Below are 17,592 nucleotides of genomic sequence, written 5' to 3' on the forward strand. Positions count from 1 at the left end.
CATTGTGTTTTGACTGTTTTCTTTATGTTAAGGAGTATGCAGGTGGGCGCCTATATTTATGTGTTATCTATGTGCGTGCGCGGTGCGACTATCAGTTGGAGTGCCAAACTTGAGCCGTATCTAGTATTTTCTTAACACCCAAGGTAGGTTAAGTATAGGGGTGGCAATGGGTCGTGTTGGGTCGGGTTCGTGTCGTGTCATACTCGGGTCACGTGTTAGGAGAGCAAATCCAAACCCGACCCAATTACTAATTATGTCAAGTTTGTCAAACCCAAACCCAACCCGCATATGTAACGGGTTATCCAACGGGTGACCTGCTAAGCCAGCGGGTCAATTTCGGATCGGATTAATAGATAACCCATAAGTTCTATTTTTTTTTTGGATAAAGAATATTTATTAATCTAAATAATAAAAGAACTTGCAAAAGTGCACAAAGTTGTTGAAGCACATGCATCTGCTGAACGCCTGAACCAAACAAGTGAAACAACCTGTTAACCAAACAAAAAACATAACCAAACTAGAAACAACAACCATACATGTCCAATTTATCCACTTTGCTACCTCGTGGGCAAACCTATTATTAAATAAATGTAAATATTATTGTGACTTTGATGGCTTCATTGTTCTCTTTATATAATTGAGACTAGGGTAAAGGTTCAATGTTAATGTATGTGATAATATATTTTATTGAATGAATCTATAATATTCTATATGTTGGATTGTCGGCTTATCTTTCTAAATCTAGTTGATCATTTTCTGTTTAGTATTTTCTTTTAGGTAATTGGGATTATGAGATTTAATAAAATTCGGAAACATATATGTTTAAGGACTTAAAACAGGTCATACAGGTCACGGGTTGATGACCCGACCCATTGGACCCGGGAACTAATCGGGTATACTAATGGGTTACCCGGGTTAACATGTGTGACTCTAACCCAACCCATTTATTTGACGGGTTTGGCGGGTCAACCCTTAAATGACCCAAAAGCCTTTTTTTCCAACCCAAACCTGCTAATTTTGTGTCGGATTCGTGTCGGGTTAGCGGGTCGTGTACAAAACTGCCACCCCTAGTTAAGTATATATAGAGGGTAATCTTAAACAAGGCTGAAAGTTTCGGAATTTTAAGATATTTTGAACCCTTCCAAAACCGATACATATCGGAAAAATCGAAAAATCGGATTGATATATCGTTTTTGCTCATTTTGGTGATAATATTCAAAAAAATCGAAAAATCGAGATATATCGGAAATATCACCGATATATAACAATATATATCAGGACATTTCGGTCAAAAGTCAACAAAATCGGTCAAAAGTCAAACTGTCCAACTAAGTCAAACGATATATATCGAATGTATCGGAATATGTCGCCGATATATATCTTTATATCGGTTTTACCAATATATACCGGTTTAAAATTAATTTAATTTTCGGAGCCGATATTTCGAATGTTTCAAAGTCGGTAGGCTGAAAAAACAATAAATATCGGCAAAAAATCGATTTTTCGACCTATATTTTTGGCCCTGATCTTAAATACACTCCTAATTTCTAAGAGGACACTCTCCGACCGGAAATTTGTTATTACATTTGTGTCCCAACTTAAAACCCATATTTTCTAAGAGGGCACTTCCCATAAAAAAATAGTGCCCTTAACAGCTTAACTAACTAATTTGCTCTATACAACTCTATACGCTATCAAAATATACTATTTTTCTTCTCTAATTATCTAGATCCAACTCAATTTTTCTTGACTCAACTCAATTTTCCTCCACTTCTCAACTCTCAATACCTCCACATTTGAACTCTCAAATAGATATATATCATTACACAACTCTCAAATGGGCGATTCATCACAATATAACTACCCATATCTCAATGTTGAAGAAATTGAAAATTATATAATGTTAGAAGAACCAATTGAACATGAAAAAGAAGAAATTAGAGATTAATGTAATTGAAATTGTCTAATATAATTGAAACTAAATGGATTACAATAGTTTGAATCCTAGATTTCAAAATAGATTTTATGTAATCTTGATATATGTGCTATTTTAAGGAACGGTAGGACATTGCTGTAAAATACCATAAAACGTAGTAACGGGTTGCCGAAACATAACTGTAAATTACAACAAAGTGCTACCATTTACTAAGTAAAGATACAACAAATAGACACTGGAAAAGCTTAAAACATTTGGTACCTTGTTGTTGCGTTGTTAAATTTCAATATTTTAATGTTTCATCATCTATTAGATAATAATTTGATTAATAATTAGTGTATTTTAACTAATTTGTAGTTGTTTTATATGATAAATTAGTTCCAACAAGTAGAAAACATATAGAATATATAGGTTATAATTTTTTTATTTTTGAATTGGTAGTAATTGTACATGTCTCTAGGGTTTAGGGTTTGAATAAATACAGCTCTAACTAGACTTCAAATCTCACATCTAAATTTTTACCAACAAATTAAAATTGGATTAGATGATATAATTTAAACATGTTCTCTAATCTATAATTAAACGTTTGAGTTATAATTTTTTATTTCAGAATCAGTAGCAACTTTACTTATGTCTAGAGTTTAGGATTTGAATAAATACAGTGCTAACTAGACTTTGAATCCACCATCGAAATTATTACCAACAAATTAAAGTTGGATTCGGTGATTTAATTTAAACCCATTCTCCAATATATAATAAAACATTTTGCTTATAATTTTTTATTTCAGAACTGGTAGCAACTGTACATATGTCAAGGATTTAGGGTTTGAATAAATACAGTTTTAAAGTGACTTTGAATCTAACATCTAAATTTTTGCCAACAAATTAAAGTTTTCATTAGATATAGGTATCAATTTTTAGCAATTGTATATCTTTTTTTTTTTTTCAATTTATTAAGGTATCAAAATGTGTGATTCCTCAAATTTCCCAATTTAGGGTTTAGGGGTTAGAAATATCGATATTTTAATATTTCAACCAATTATTTCAATACAATTTCAATTTTCAATACAAATTCAATATTTCACCTTTTTTTTTTTTTTTTGAAATTCCGAAATTGAATTATTCTTTTTTTGCTCAATTTGAATATCCCTCTCAAAATCAAAATCAAACTCATTTTAAAATTTTAAACTTTTTGGTTTCCCCATCAAATTCAAACCCAAATTTAAACCCTTTATACTCTCTTTCTTTCCACCCCCTCAAAATCTACTTCTCTTTAAACACTTATTCTCCATTTCTAAAATTGAAATTTACCCAAACACGAGCATAGAAACTTTTACATTCTACGTACACACTTGCAAGGTAATTTGTTTGATACAATTATCTTCTCCACTTTCTTTGTTTCCTTTGACTTGGGTATGTCTAACTATCTTCTTGTTGTTGAATTTAAGTCTAATTTAAACACTCCACCAATAACGAATAAAAGTGGGTGTTTTTATTATGGTCGAATAGATCATTGGGTTGACAATTGCCCATTATTTAAAGTTTTTCCTTGCATGGCAAAAGAGAATGTCACATTTACATTGGAATTGGAAGTGGAAGTTGATAATACATGTCATGGGTTTGCAACAAAAATTATTGTAAAAGGGAAGAGAAAAAAGATGAATGATAGAATGTTGTAATCTTATTTTAATATCTGTTTGTTAATATGTTTTAGCAATGTTGTATTCTTCTAAATCGTTTAGTATTTCATTTTCAGCACATAAATATTACGATAGAATCTAAAAACAGTTTCGGCAACTGGATACAGACTTTCAATTTTCATTTCAGTGTCTAGTTCCCGATTAACACAAAACAACCTGTAAAACTACAAAAATAGTAACTGGGTACCAAGTTTAATTTTGAAAACATTTTCAGTACTAGGATACCGAGTTTGAATTTTAATTTCGGTGACTAATTCCCGATTAACACAAAACAACCTGTAAAATTACAAAAATAGCAACTAAGTACCAAGTTTTGGGAACAATTTTAGAAACGGGACACCGAGTTTCAATTTTCATTTTGGTGACTAGTTCCCAATGCCAAAGAATACACCATATTGTTTAACATCTTTGAGTGGAGAAATATCCCACGCTGTAATGGGTGCTTGTCAGCTGGTTCATGTTGCTATAGTTGTTGGTTTTGATGTGAAACAATAACTAATGTATGTCTCAGATATGCACAAGTTTCCAACTTAGGTTTCCTTAATATTCGAAAAACGACTAAAAATGGTATCAAACTTTACACCTTTTGACAATATGGGGACCAAACTTTTTTTCATGACAGTTTGGGGACCAAACTGTTTGATTTTTGCAATGTAGGAACTTCCGTTAAATTTCTCTAACACTGTTTCTAATTTGTATTAATTTGTATTTTTTTTTCAACATTGCAAATTAGAAAATTTATATTAATTTTTTTCAACATTACAAATTAATTTATATTAATTTTTTTTCAACATTACAAAATAATTTTCATTTGTATTAATTTATAAAATGAAAATTAATACAAATTATAAACGGTGTTAGAGAAATTTGACGAAAGTTCCTACATTGCAAAAATCAAACAGTTTGGTCCTGGTCCCCAAACTGTCAAGAAAATAAGTTTGGTCCCCATATTGTCATAACGTTTAAAGTTTGATACCCTTTTTAGTCTTTTTTTCCTTAATATATCATCCTCATCAGGTTGTTATACACTTACTGCTTGCTTTTCCATATGAAGTGGAATTGTGGGGAAGCACAAGTCCATGGTATGTTGAAGGTTATAGGGACCATAACTTCAAAATGACTCATTATACGACGACTGACAGAGAGCATTTTGCCACTGATAATATACAATGTTTGACAAAGAGGATTCTACCACTGATATTGAAGAGTAATGCTCAATAAATGCAGGTTACTACTTGTCAAAAAAGCAACCTAGCATAACTAACAATTTTCAGCAACTGAACACCAAAATTTTGAAAAAAAATCAGCAGTTGGTTCCCATTCATAAATATAGCAATTGGATACCGAATTAAAGTTTTCGTTTCAGTGACTGGTTGCTGTTTTTCAAAAAACAACCTGACCTAACTAACAATTTTATTTTCAGCAACTGAACACCAAAATTTTGAGAAATTTGCAGCAGCTGGTTACCATTCATAAAAATAGCAACTAGATGCTGAATTTAAGTTTTCGTTTCGGTAACTAGTTACTGCTTTTAAAAAAACAACCTGTAAGCATACTATTTTCATCAATGGAACACTAAACTTTGGAGAAATTTCCAACAACTGGTTACCATTAGCAAAAATAATTGAGAAAATAACATGAAAAGTAAGGGGTTAGGAAAGAACATGCATGAAGGGGAAGCCTAACAAACTGTTGGCGTTATCCCTCACATGAGGAGAAAAGGTGTTATGCTTTGTAGTGCATAAGCCCGAGCGACCAGCGCTACCGGAATAGCCTTTGCCCAAGGTGAGACCTCAAGGCCATGCCTTGGTCGACCTCGATTAAGACCGGTCGCGACCGCTTCGACTTGGTCTTGCTCGAGGCGCGCCCCGCACCCATGCCTATTTTTTGGAGAATTCTATTTTTGTGGACCGCGAGTTTGCAATAAGGGTTGGGGTTTTTGGCAATATCTAACACTCGGAAGAGACACAAAAATACACAAGAACAAAGAGAGAAACCCAATCTTGAAAGCAATCAAGATTGAGAGACAACCTTTACAGAGAGACAACTCTGTAAAGAGAGAGGAGTGATCTAATAAGGTGAGAGACTGAAATGAGAGATTGTAATATTCCTTCCCACTTTATAAAAGGACTAGCTCTTGTGGAAGTAGGTATCATTGGTCGAACCACGATATATCTTTGTGTTGTGGTATGCGTTTAATTTTGCTTTATATTATTATCTGTTGTTAATAGTAGTTTAGCGAGTTTGGCATGTTAGCATAGGTTTAGTTGATATTTAGAATTTGTCTGGAGTTGAATTGTGTTCAAATACAAGTTATCTGTGTAGTGGGAGAATCGATTGGTATTGGTATAAACCCCAACAAGTGGTATCAGAGCCGTGGTTAAATTAACCTAGGGGTTATCCAAATCTTGGTCAGAAGGTGTTTGACAAAATTCTTGAGAGAAGATTTGAGTTTAAATAACTTGTAGAAATGGACCATTCCATGAACACTCGCATGACGAGTCTGAATAGGAAGAACTACACCATTTGGAAAGCCAAGATGGAAGACTTGCTTTATTGCAAGGACTTGGCACAACCCATTGAGAATAGAGGAGAAAAACCAGAAGCGATTGCTGCAGCTGAGTGGAGCAAGCTTGACAAAAAAGCAATTGGGTACATTCGACAGTGGATTGACGATAGTGTCTTTCACCATGTATCCCAAGAGACTACAGCTTTTGGCTTGTGGAAGAAACTCGAAGACCTTTATGAGAGGAAGTCGGGTGGAAACAAAGTGCTGGTCGTTAAGAAGTTTGCCAACACGAAGTACCAAGAAGGTTCTTCAATGTCTAAGCATCTTAACGAATTACAGAATACCATCAATCAGATGCATTTGATGAAGATTAATTTGGGAGACGAAGTTGAGGCTTTGTTTATATTAGGCTCTCTACTCGAAAGTTGGGAGACATTAACAGTCTCTCTACATGGAGCAGCAAAGGATGGAATCGTTACCATGGAGATGGCTACCGCGTCTTTGCTGAATGAGGAGACTAGAAGGAGTTCAAAAGGCAGCTCCTCTTGCTCAGAGATCCTTGTCACAAAGAAACGGGGGAGAGGTAGATACAGAAAACCATCTCGTTCTAGAGGTAATGACAAAACTAAATCTAGGGGTGAAGCTAGAACTCCTAAGGCAGAGAGGCAATGTTACTATTGTGCCACCAAGGGCCACTTCAGATATGAGTGCAGAACACTGAAGAGGGATGAGAAGAATAACTATGTACATGAAGACATGGTGTAGAGGAATGGAAACACAGGTAGAAATACTACCGCACTAGTCGACGACCTAGTGGGAATTGTGTCAGATTGTGGTGAGTGTTGTCTTAGTACCTCATGTCAGGATACAGAGTGGGTGATAGATACAGGAGCTTCCTATCACGTCATCATGAGTTTGAAGCTCATGATGAGAACCATATTGCTCATGATGGGATAGAACCTATTAGTATAGAAAATGCAGATGAAGTGCATAAACCACCACCAGAGCAAGCAGAAGTGCATCCTCCTGAAGCACCAGGAGATGGGGCAAGGAGGTCAAACAGAGAGAGACTAGCTTTAACCAGGTATCCACCACATACGTATGTGCTACTATCGGATGGTGGAGAACCTATGTACTATCAAGAGGCACTTGAAGTTACAAACAAAAAAAAGTGGTTGAAGGTCATGCATGACGAGATGGATTCTTTGCATAAGAATCACACTTATGAGTTAGTTGAAAAACCGCAAGGACGAAAAATTCTCAAGAATAAGTGGATATACAAAGCCAAGCATGAGGAGAACAATCCTCACCCAAGTCACAAAGCTCGCCTTGTTGTGAAGGGATTCAGTCAAAGGAAAGGGATTGACTTTGATGAGATTTTCTCTCCTGTAGTGAAGATGACTTCTATCCGGGTGGTATTGGGCATGAACGCATGTATGAACCTAGAGGTTGAGCAGCTAGATGTTAAGACAACTTTTCTTCATGGAGACCTTAAAGAAGATGTCTACATAGACCAGCCACAGGGGTTTGAGGTCAAAGGCAAGGAGCACCTAGTATGCAAGCTGATAAAGAGCTTGTATGGGTTGAAGCAAGCACCGAGACAGTGGTACATAAAGTTTGATTCTTTTATGGCGAAGCAAGTATACAAGAAGTCTGTTTCTGATCATTGTGTGTTTGTTCAGAGATTTCCAGATGGGGATTTCATAGTGTTATTGCTGTATGTGGATGATATGTCGATAGTTGGCCCAAACATCAACAAGATATCCAAACTGAAGAAAGACTTGAGTAAGTCCTTTGAGATGAAGGATTTGGGTCAAGCAAAGCAGATACTTGGGATGCGGATCACTCGTGATAGAAAGAGTGGGAAGTTGTGGCTTTCTCAAGAAAGCTACATTGAGAAGCTATTGAAGAGATTCAACATGGATCAAGCGAAGCCAGTCAGTTGTCCGCTTGGTGACCAGTTCTGCATGACCAAAGAGATGTGTCCAAAGGGTGAGCATGAGCAGAGTTAGATGGAAAAGATTCCTTATGCATCCATAGTGGGCTGCTTGATGTACGCAATGGTGTGTACAAGAACGGATATTGCTTTTGCCATTGGTGTTGTAAGCCGATTTCTGTCAAATCCGGGGAAGGAGCATTGGGAAGGTGTTAAGTGGATATTGAGATATCTCAAGGGCACTTCCAAATCATGTTTGTGCTTTGGTGGAAGTAAGCCCTTATTTGAAGGCTACACTGATGCAGACATGGCAAGTGATGTTGACTCGATGAAGTCCACCTCCGGTTATCTGGTTACTTTTGCAGGGGGAGCAGTTTTTTGGCAATCAAAGTTGCAAAAGTGTGTTGCCCTCTCCACTACAGAAGCCGAGTATATTGCAGCTACTTAGTGTTGCAAAGAGATGCTATGGATGAAAAGGTTCTTCGACGAACTAGGGCTAAAGCAGAAATAGTTTGTAGTTCTATGTGATAGTCAGAGCACCATCCATTTGAGTAAGAATCTAAGTTTTCATTCTAGATCCAAGCACATACACGTGCATTATCATTGGATTAGAGAAGTACTCGAAAACAAACATTTGTGTATCAAGAAGATCCATACCGACAAGAACGGGTTAGATATGATGACCAAAGTCTTACCGAAAGGTAAGTTTGATGTTTGTTGTGCTACCGCCAAAATGGTAGAAGACTCTTCCTATTGATTTGGAAATTGCATGGAGGTATCCCCTTCACTGTTCGGGAGGGGGAGATTATTGGCGTTATCCACCACATGACGAGAAAAGGTGTTATGCTTGCGTGCATAAGCCAGAGCGTGACTCGCGCTCAGAATAGGCTTGCCCAAGGCATGACCTGAGCTCATGCCTTAGTCGACCTCCAGTACCTTCAGCGCAACCCACGCTCAACTTGGTCTTTCCTGATGCGCGCCTCACGCCCATGCCTATTTTTCGGAGAATTCTATTTTTGTAGACCGCGAGTTTGCAATAAGGGTTGGGGTTTTTGGCAAAACCTAACACTCAGAAGAGACACGAAAATACACAAGAACAAAGAGAGAACCCCAATCTTGAAAGCAATTAAGATTGACAGACAACCTTTACAGAGAGACAACCCTGTAAAGAGAGAGGAGTGATCTAGTAAGGTGAGAGACTGAAAAGAGAGATTGTAATCTTCCTTCCCACTTTATAAAAGGACTAGCTCTTGTGGAAGTAGGCATCATTGGCCGAACCACGGTATATCTTTGTGTTGAGATATCGTTTTATTTCGTTTTACATTATTATCCATTTGTTAATAGTTGTTTAGCGAGTTGGGCATGTTAGCATATGTTTAGTTGATATTTAGAATTTGTCTGGAGTTGAATTGTGTTCAAATACAAGTTATCTATGTAGTGGGGGAATCGATTGGTATTGGTATAAACTCCAACACAAACAGTTATTTGTTAGAACTACAAAATTGAACCTCCTATCCTAACTGTCAGAACTACAAAACTCAACATTTGAGCTTCGCAATGTGATAAAAAAATTCATAGTTGTACAAGTGCAAAAAAAAATAAAGATGCGAAAAAAAAATACTTGTTTTACTTGCCAGAAACTAATGCATATCTAAAACTCGCAAGTAGAAACACATAGGATCCTGAAGCTTTAATATTGTAGTGAGTATACTTCAAAAGAGTTTAGAAGTTAAGGTTAATCCTAAATTATTTAGAGTTTGAGTGAGGGAGATAGAAGAAGAAAAGTAGACTCTTGAATATTAGAATGATTCTAAGCTAATGAACTTAAAAGCTTTGATTGTTGATTAAAATGACTTGAAAACATGAAAGGAATATTGATTAAAACATTGAAATGAAATAAGAAAACAAGAACAAGATGAAGATTGAAACAAAGAACAAGTAACAAGTTGATTGAAATATAGGAAATGAAATAACAAGTTGATTGAAATAAAGGAAATGAAATAACAAGAGATTAAAAACATAAATTGAAAAAACAAGACAAGAAAATAAACAAACCAAATGGTTTGGATCCTAAGATAATGGATGAGTTCTCTCTCCTTTTCTTTTTTTTTATATACCCCTACTTTTGCCATTTACAGATTTGCCCTCATCCATTCTAAACTAGACACCTCACCCCTTTCACTTTTGCTTTTACTTTTGCTTTATGGGTGCCTTCTTGACCAAGATAGGTTTAGGGATAAGTCTTCATAATTTGAGATAAGGGCCTCCATCTTTGGTCTTCTGATTTGAGTCCTTTGACTATTGACTTTGACCGATTGACTTTGACTTTTTCAGCACTTTTCCACAGCAGCTACTGATCTTCATAATAAGCGTAATTAAGGCTCTTTTTGGTGTGAAGATATAGCTTTTATGATAAGTGGTCTGAAATATTCCTTAACCTGAAAAAAAAAGTAAAAGCTATGAGTTGTCTTTTCGTTAAGCGTAAGAGGGACTATAATGCAGCAATATACGGATAATAAAATGCACATTTAGGAGCTAATCACCACCCCCAAATACCATCTTGCTTGTCCTCAAGCAAGGATGAAAGAAAAAAAACTATGATCATAAATAAGTAATTTATTATCAGTTATATTAATCTCGTTTCGCATACTGCGATTGCATTGACCGTATGCAACAAGGCCTTAAACCACTAGGACTTCCCTAGTGGACGAGCTTTAAACATCGTGAGAGTTTTCCAGTGAAGGTACTCACAAACTTCTTCTATTTAGTACAAAGGGTCTTATTTCCTTATTTATTCTTAGAAGTTCATATATCTCATTAGCGGTGAATAAGGACAAGCTCCTTTGAACTCTGAATAACATATGTACAGTAATTTAAGCATCTACAGATAATTGTACAAAACATGAGCAATGAAATGCAAAAGCAGAGTTATTTCTGAGGCTTTTAGAGCGCTTCCTTAAGGTGGGTTCTCACAGGGGTGTGTTGCAATCACAACTCTTTTATAGATTCACTCAAGGTTTGTTCTCTCAAGTGCAGTAGACACTTATATTCCTTGCATACTCAATTGACGTCCAAAGAGGTCGATTAATCATGTTTTCCACTTACTATCACACCATCTTATTTCTAATCGAGCTAGAGGTCTTTTATTAGGAGTTATAGGGATGGTTTAGAAAGAAAAAGGAAGGGAAAAACAAAATCTGGTAATATGAGAAACTGGGTCTTCAAGATACTTGTAACCAGAGAAAAACCTCGTTTTGTTCTTTTGCTTCTGAATTGTGATACATTCTTTTAGCCCTTTGGCTTTGTGACTCCATATGATTTTGAATTTTGGGAGTTCTAACTTTTCTTTTGATTCTTTTTGTTTTTGATATCGTCTCCTTTTGATTTTGAACTTTTGGGAGATTCGATTTTTTACTCCTTTAGATTTTTGGAGTTTTGGTTTTGAATTGGATGGGTCTTTCTTTTACTTTCTTCTCTTTTCTTTTTTCCATTTTCTTTTTGAAGCAAATAACTGTTATGTTTTTGTACAAGGCTTTTCTTCTCTTTTTCTGATAACCATCCAGTTCTCAACTCATCAGCTGGGTAAGCTTTTTATTGTGTGTTGTGATGGGTTAGGAATTATTGGTGAAGAATAAAAAAGCTTTTAGAAAGGGTGAAAGTTCAAGAGGGGTAACTAGAGGAAAACTATCTTTTTGGGTTTTTAACGTTTATTTGGCTATATCGATCCAAAAAGGGCCTAAAATTCTCTCATAGGATATGGCGTAGTGATCAAGCAAGTGGACGTGTGGTCTTTCTATCCGGACATCCTTTATGTCATCACTCAATAATCATTCAAATGAAGCTTTTGGCTAGATTCTCATAGGATATGGAACTTAATTGTTCTAACCTTGGCTTCGGAAACTCACCGCTATATACACACAAAAATCTTTGATTCATGTCATTCATGAAAAGATGCAGAAACTATTGTACGTATATTAGTTTAAGTACGAAGAACAAGTCCTTACTCTATTACTATAATGAGACTTCTAAACTTTTTATTCATCATAGAAACAGGAAAAAAGACTTTTTAATACTAAACGGAAAAATATTTTTGGTCTTTTTCGAAAAAAAATTTAGAAAGGAAGAAATATACTATTATATATACTATATATAAAATGCATAGTTTTTGCAAAATGTTACTATACCAACTCTATGATAGAACTGTGTTTGTCCTCAAAGTATGAAGATATAAGAAAAGAGATTACCATAGAAACATGAGCAAAAACGGCGATACACCTGTATTTTGTTCTTCATGATGAAAATACGCCACCCCCAAATAAGTTTGGGGTGTGGGTTGTTTGATATAAAATGAGAAATACATGGTTTATTATACTATGGATATTTATTCTATTATAAAATCTTTTTGGGTTTTTGTATTTTTGAAAACATGCATGAAAGAAAAATGGAAAATTTTGGCATGATGTTGATAGGGTTATTGATAAGAGCCCAAAACTGTAGTTTTAACCCTGTAACAGTCATACTTTTAGACCAATTATATGAGTAATAATTAAAAGTTAATAATCGATTCACGTGTTTTTATACGTTTCAGGCTTCAAAGTCAATTATGTGCAGAAATGTGCCACTTTGATGAGATAAAGGAGCAATGGTTGGTTGCTAAGGAGTTCTGTGATTAAAGGCCAAGATTCAAGAAGACAAAGCCTTTGTAAAGCCCGTTCAAAAGCTGAAAAGTCGACACGGGCAGAAACAACACACAAAGTCAGCAGAACTTCCGAAGGCCGTATCTTTGGACTCAGACCTCGGAATTGGGCCTACCTTATGTCAAAACGACCGGCTCGGAAAGAGATTTCCAATGGTCTAAGCCTTGACCCAATCAGAGGAGCAAAAGTAGATGAAAAGTCTGTTGAAGCCAACTACAGTTGAAGAGGCCTTTCTAGACTGAAAGAATTGGGTTTTGGGCCTGATTCTCTGGCCCAAAACATGGCTCCAAGCCCATGCATGATTTTTGGATCTGAAACATATAAAAACAAAAGCTTAGCTCTTTGTTAATGGTAGATAGTTAGGTTAGAAAATAAATTAGGTTAGGATAAGAAAAGTAGCCATTAAACCTTAGTTCTAAATCTAGTTTTAGATTAATTAATTAGTTTTTATTCTTGCCTTAAATTCAGTATTAAATTATTGTTATTGCTATTCATTAGATAAATAAAGTTAATTAGTTCTCCATAATCTAGTGTCATTTTCATTTATTTATTAGCTTAAATCCTTAGATGTACTTATTTGTCATTATTAGTTTAATTCAATTATTGCATGAGTAGTTTTGAATTGAGTTTAAACAAGTAAAGTTCAAATCTTTATATCATGTCTTGTTCGAATTTGATTGGGAATGATAGCGTGATGATTCTCGGCTAAACCTCCATTAGGGGTTCATGAAGCCTTGATGAAAGCTTGATTCGTGTTAATCTTGAATAGTCGTAATTTCCTTTCCACTCTAGAAATGATTAGTTCACCATGAGAATGGGTGTAATCGTTCACATGCTAGTTATGAATTGGTAGAAATGCCATGTGTAATTAGGGATTAGGAATAACCAGGTTGTTTTGCGAAGCAGTTCAATTCGGATTACGACGATTCATCGTTAGTGGATTAAGTTGAGCTAAGGTGGAATCAATCCCCCTCTAACTCCTTATCATAGAATCGACGTAGTATCCCCATAGTTGTTTAATTAAATAGTCGACTAGTTGCATCTTGTGGGTAGTTGCATCGTAGTCTAGTTATCATTTCGTAAATCTCTCATTAGACTTTAGTTAAGATTATTTATACGTAGAGAACATTACTTTGTGAAAGAACTAGGAGTGGAACGAATTTGTTACTCCACTCTATTTCGATAGAATTGAGAGTAGAAATCTTTGATAAATTAGGCACGTAATAAGTTTTAGTTTACTTACGTTTTGAGTTTCATCGTTCATTTCGTAGGTAAACTATACTCTTTTTACGTTTATCAAATGGCGCCGCTGCCGTCTTAGTTTCACTTTCGCATTGTTTTCGTAGTATAAGTACTCTTCTTAAAGTCTCATTTCACCCACCCACCCTTGTTCGATTCTAAGCGCGGGTTGTCTTTTTCAGCATTAAACTTCAAAAAAAAAAAAAAAAAAAAAAAAAAAAAATTACCGGGCGCACTGGGCTAAAGTTCTTGGAAGCCGAAGCAACCCGCGCCAAACCGAGTGTGACCGGCGCCAAACACTGTAACTCAAAGTTTACATTTTGGCACCTGCACCCAAAGTGGACCTTTGCACCGCGCCCGAGCTGAATTTTGCGGATTTCCACGGGTTTGTTTTGAACCCGATTTTTTAAGTTTTTGATTGTTCTAACTTGTTATATACACTTGAACACGCGTAAACAAGGCGCTATTCATAAAGCGAAGCAAGGGCCTTGCAATCAGGTATTCCTTTCTTCCACACCTCATCTCTCTGTTAGAGGTTTATACTAGTATATCGAATTGTTTGGAGTGTTGGCGTGTTTAGCTAAGTTTGGTCTTAGCCTTGTATGAGATTAAGGTGCGGTCGAACAAAACACCGAGCGTAATTACACAACAACGTCAACAAACAAGTTTATCTAGTATACCACCCACTACACCTCTAGCTACTATTTCACACACACGCTTTGATATGATGCACGAAGAAGGAGGCTCCCTCTCTCGACTTCTACAAAGCCGCGGCGATAGCCCCAAATCTTGCATCATTCTCGCGGACCCGATGGGGGATTTCGAATCCCCAAATATTTTAATTTGTTACCCGTTTTTCATGGTTTAGACCATGAAAAACCTTATCAGCACATGCGTAGGATTGAACAAGTCCTAACAACATTCCACCATCCTATGGTTGGTGCGGAACAAATTAAACTGAGGGTATTCCCTTTCACCTTAGCCGATAAGGCGGCGTCTTGGTTAATTGCCCAAGCGCCTAATTCTGTGGACTCGTGGGCTAAACTTGTTCAGCTGTTTATGGAACATTTTTACCCACCCCTAAAGACGGATGAGATGCTTTCCAAGATTCATTTCTTTCGACAAAATCATCATGAATCATTTTCAGAGGCTTGGAATCGTTTCACCGATCTCCTTATAGAGTGTCCACATCATAACCTAGCAAAAGACACGTTAGTTCGTGCCTTTTTCAAAGGACTTCTACACCACCATAAAGAAGTCCTTGACATAATGAATGGGGGTAGTTTCTTAAGTAAAGGAGCCTCGGAGGCTTATAAATTTTTATAGGATCAAACTAAAGCGAAATAACAACGGGGGTAGTGGCGATATCCACCGCTCGCTAGTTCTTCTAATACTGATTAAGGCGCGGTATGTTTGAAATTAAACACGATCCCGAAGTTTAAAACTCTAATCGAATCACTCACTAAAAGGTAGAGGCCATTTTTTGTGCAAAAAAGCTTATCCCGTCATGAATGTAAATTCCAATCCATGTAGTTTACATTTGGAGTCCACGAGCATCCCGAGCTCCCAACGTCCCATATAGCCTATGAACATGCTTGTTCCATTAATAGTGAACCTAACGCCCTTGGAGACAAAATCCCAACTTCGGTTGGAGAAATAACCAACAAGTCACACCTCCGTGGTACAATAATAATCAATATGTTAGGCCAACACACGGTTATAACCAAGCTCCACCACGACAAAGGACATGGTCGGGGGTAATTATAATAATTATAACAACCAAAGCCCAACCTCGACAAGGTCAAGCACAAGGTCAAGGTAGTTATAATAATTATAATGCTAATAGAGGTATCGTTCGAAGAAATAATAACTATCACAATCCGCCCATAAATAATCAAGCGAGATAGTTCGATCCATACACCACCGTGACCACTACACCCACACAACCGGATCATCTTGACACCTTCATACAAGTGAGCCAACAACTTTTCAAACCATGGCTCAATCTAACCAACGGCTTCTACAATTTGTTAATAATTTAAGCCAACAGTTGGCCCTAAGATAAAGCCGAACCCAAAGGTGTGTTTCAGAGTCGCGATACCTAATCCTAAAACAACAAACACGGCCTTTGAGGTAACCGGTAATACTAGTAATGAAAATAAAAATGTAGGTGAGCTAAATGCCATCACCACTCTCCGTTATGGCAAAGTGGTTGATAACAAAGTAACTATGCATATAGTTACCCCACCAGTATCCCCTACACCTGCTATTTTACTAGATACCGAAATAGAAACTGAAGAGCCTACCACGGTAGAGGTACCAGTTACAACACAACCTAAGAAACATAAAGCCAAGGTTAAACATCCAGGTGATACATATGCTAAATATAGAGAGAACCCACCGTTTCCACAAAAATTAGCCATGTTAACTAGGGATACAAATTATGAGGAGATTAGGGACGTTTTCAAGAATCTAACTATAAACCTTCCCTTCCTCGAAGCTATTAAAAAGCTACCACAACATGCTAAGTTTCTTAAAGAGTTGTGTACTACTAGGCGTAAGACCAATATACCAAAAGACGCCTTTTTAACATAATAATTCCCAACTCTATCTGAACATAACATAATTGTTAAGTGGTCGTCCTACTGTACAATGCACCTTAGGAGATTCCTATATGACGACCGTGTTATTAGACCTGGGGGCTAGTGTTAACTTATTCCCATTTTATTTGTATAGACAAATAGGTCTAGAAGAGATGCAACCCACTAAAATGATGTTGCAATTAGCTGATCGGTAAGTATTCTAAGGGTGTGGTTGAAAACGTGCTGGTAAAGGTTCAGGATTTCTACTATCCGGCTGATTTAGGTCATCCTCGTCTGAAGTCGCTAACGACTCTGTCCCAATCATCTTAGGGCGTCCTTTCGGCAATGCCGCCAATGCGCTCATAAATTTCGATGATGGTTCGATGTCCATGTCTTTTGTTCATCTTTACGTTGAAGTAAATGTGTTTTAAACCAAAGACCGCGATTACCCGGTCGTTTATGGATGGAGGAGTTAGCATGATCGAGAGCTTCGGCGAGATTATTTCAACAACACGTTCCACGATAATCGGATGACCAAATTTCTTTCCTTTGAAGGTTCGGACTCAAGCGTTTTCATCCCTACACTAGTCGATACATATATTATGGATGAGGACGAGATAGATGACTTTCTCAAAGATATAGAGGAATACCATAGTAATGTGAATATGACCAAGCTAGATGAGGAATTGATGAGTTTCTTAGAGCGGTGATGAGTCACCCTATCAAGAACTACTTTGCCTGACATCGCCTCGACTCCGCTTCCTTCCACCCTTTCATAGGAATCTCGAGTTTGCACTCGATCCTTTTGTTTCTCCTGTGCTTCATAATTTTTTAAATCCTCCTAGAAAACAAATACTTCAGAAGGACAAACCATTTGACACCTTCATTTTCAGAATTGAGCAGTCCCTACCTACACCATGAATGAGTTTTGTGCTAAACCCACATCCTCATTTTTTCCATGCTTTCCTTCTACAACTTATCCATATCCACCAT

This window comes from Coptis chinensis, chromosome 8 (genome assembly GCF_015680905.1).
Source record: "Coptis chinensis isolate HL-2020 chromosome 8, ASM1568090v1, whole genome shotgun sequence".
Taxonomy (NCBI): domain Eukaryota; kingdom Viridiplantae; phylum Streptophyta; class Magnoliopsida; order Ranunculales; family Ranunculaceae; genus Coptis; species Coptis chinensis.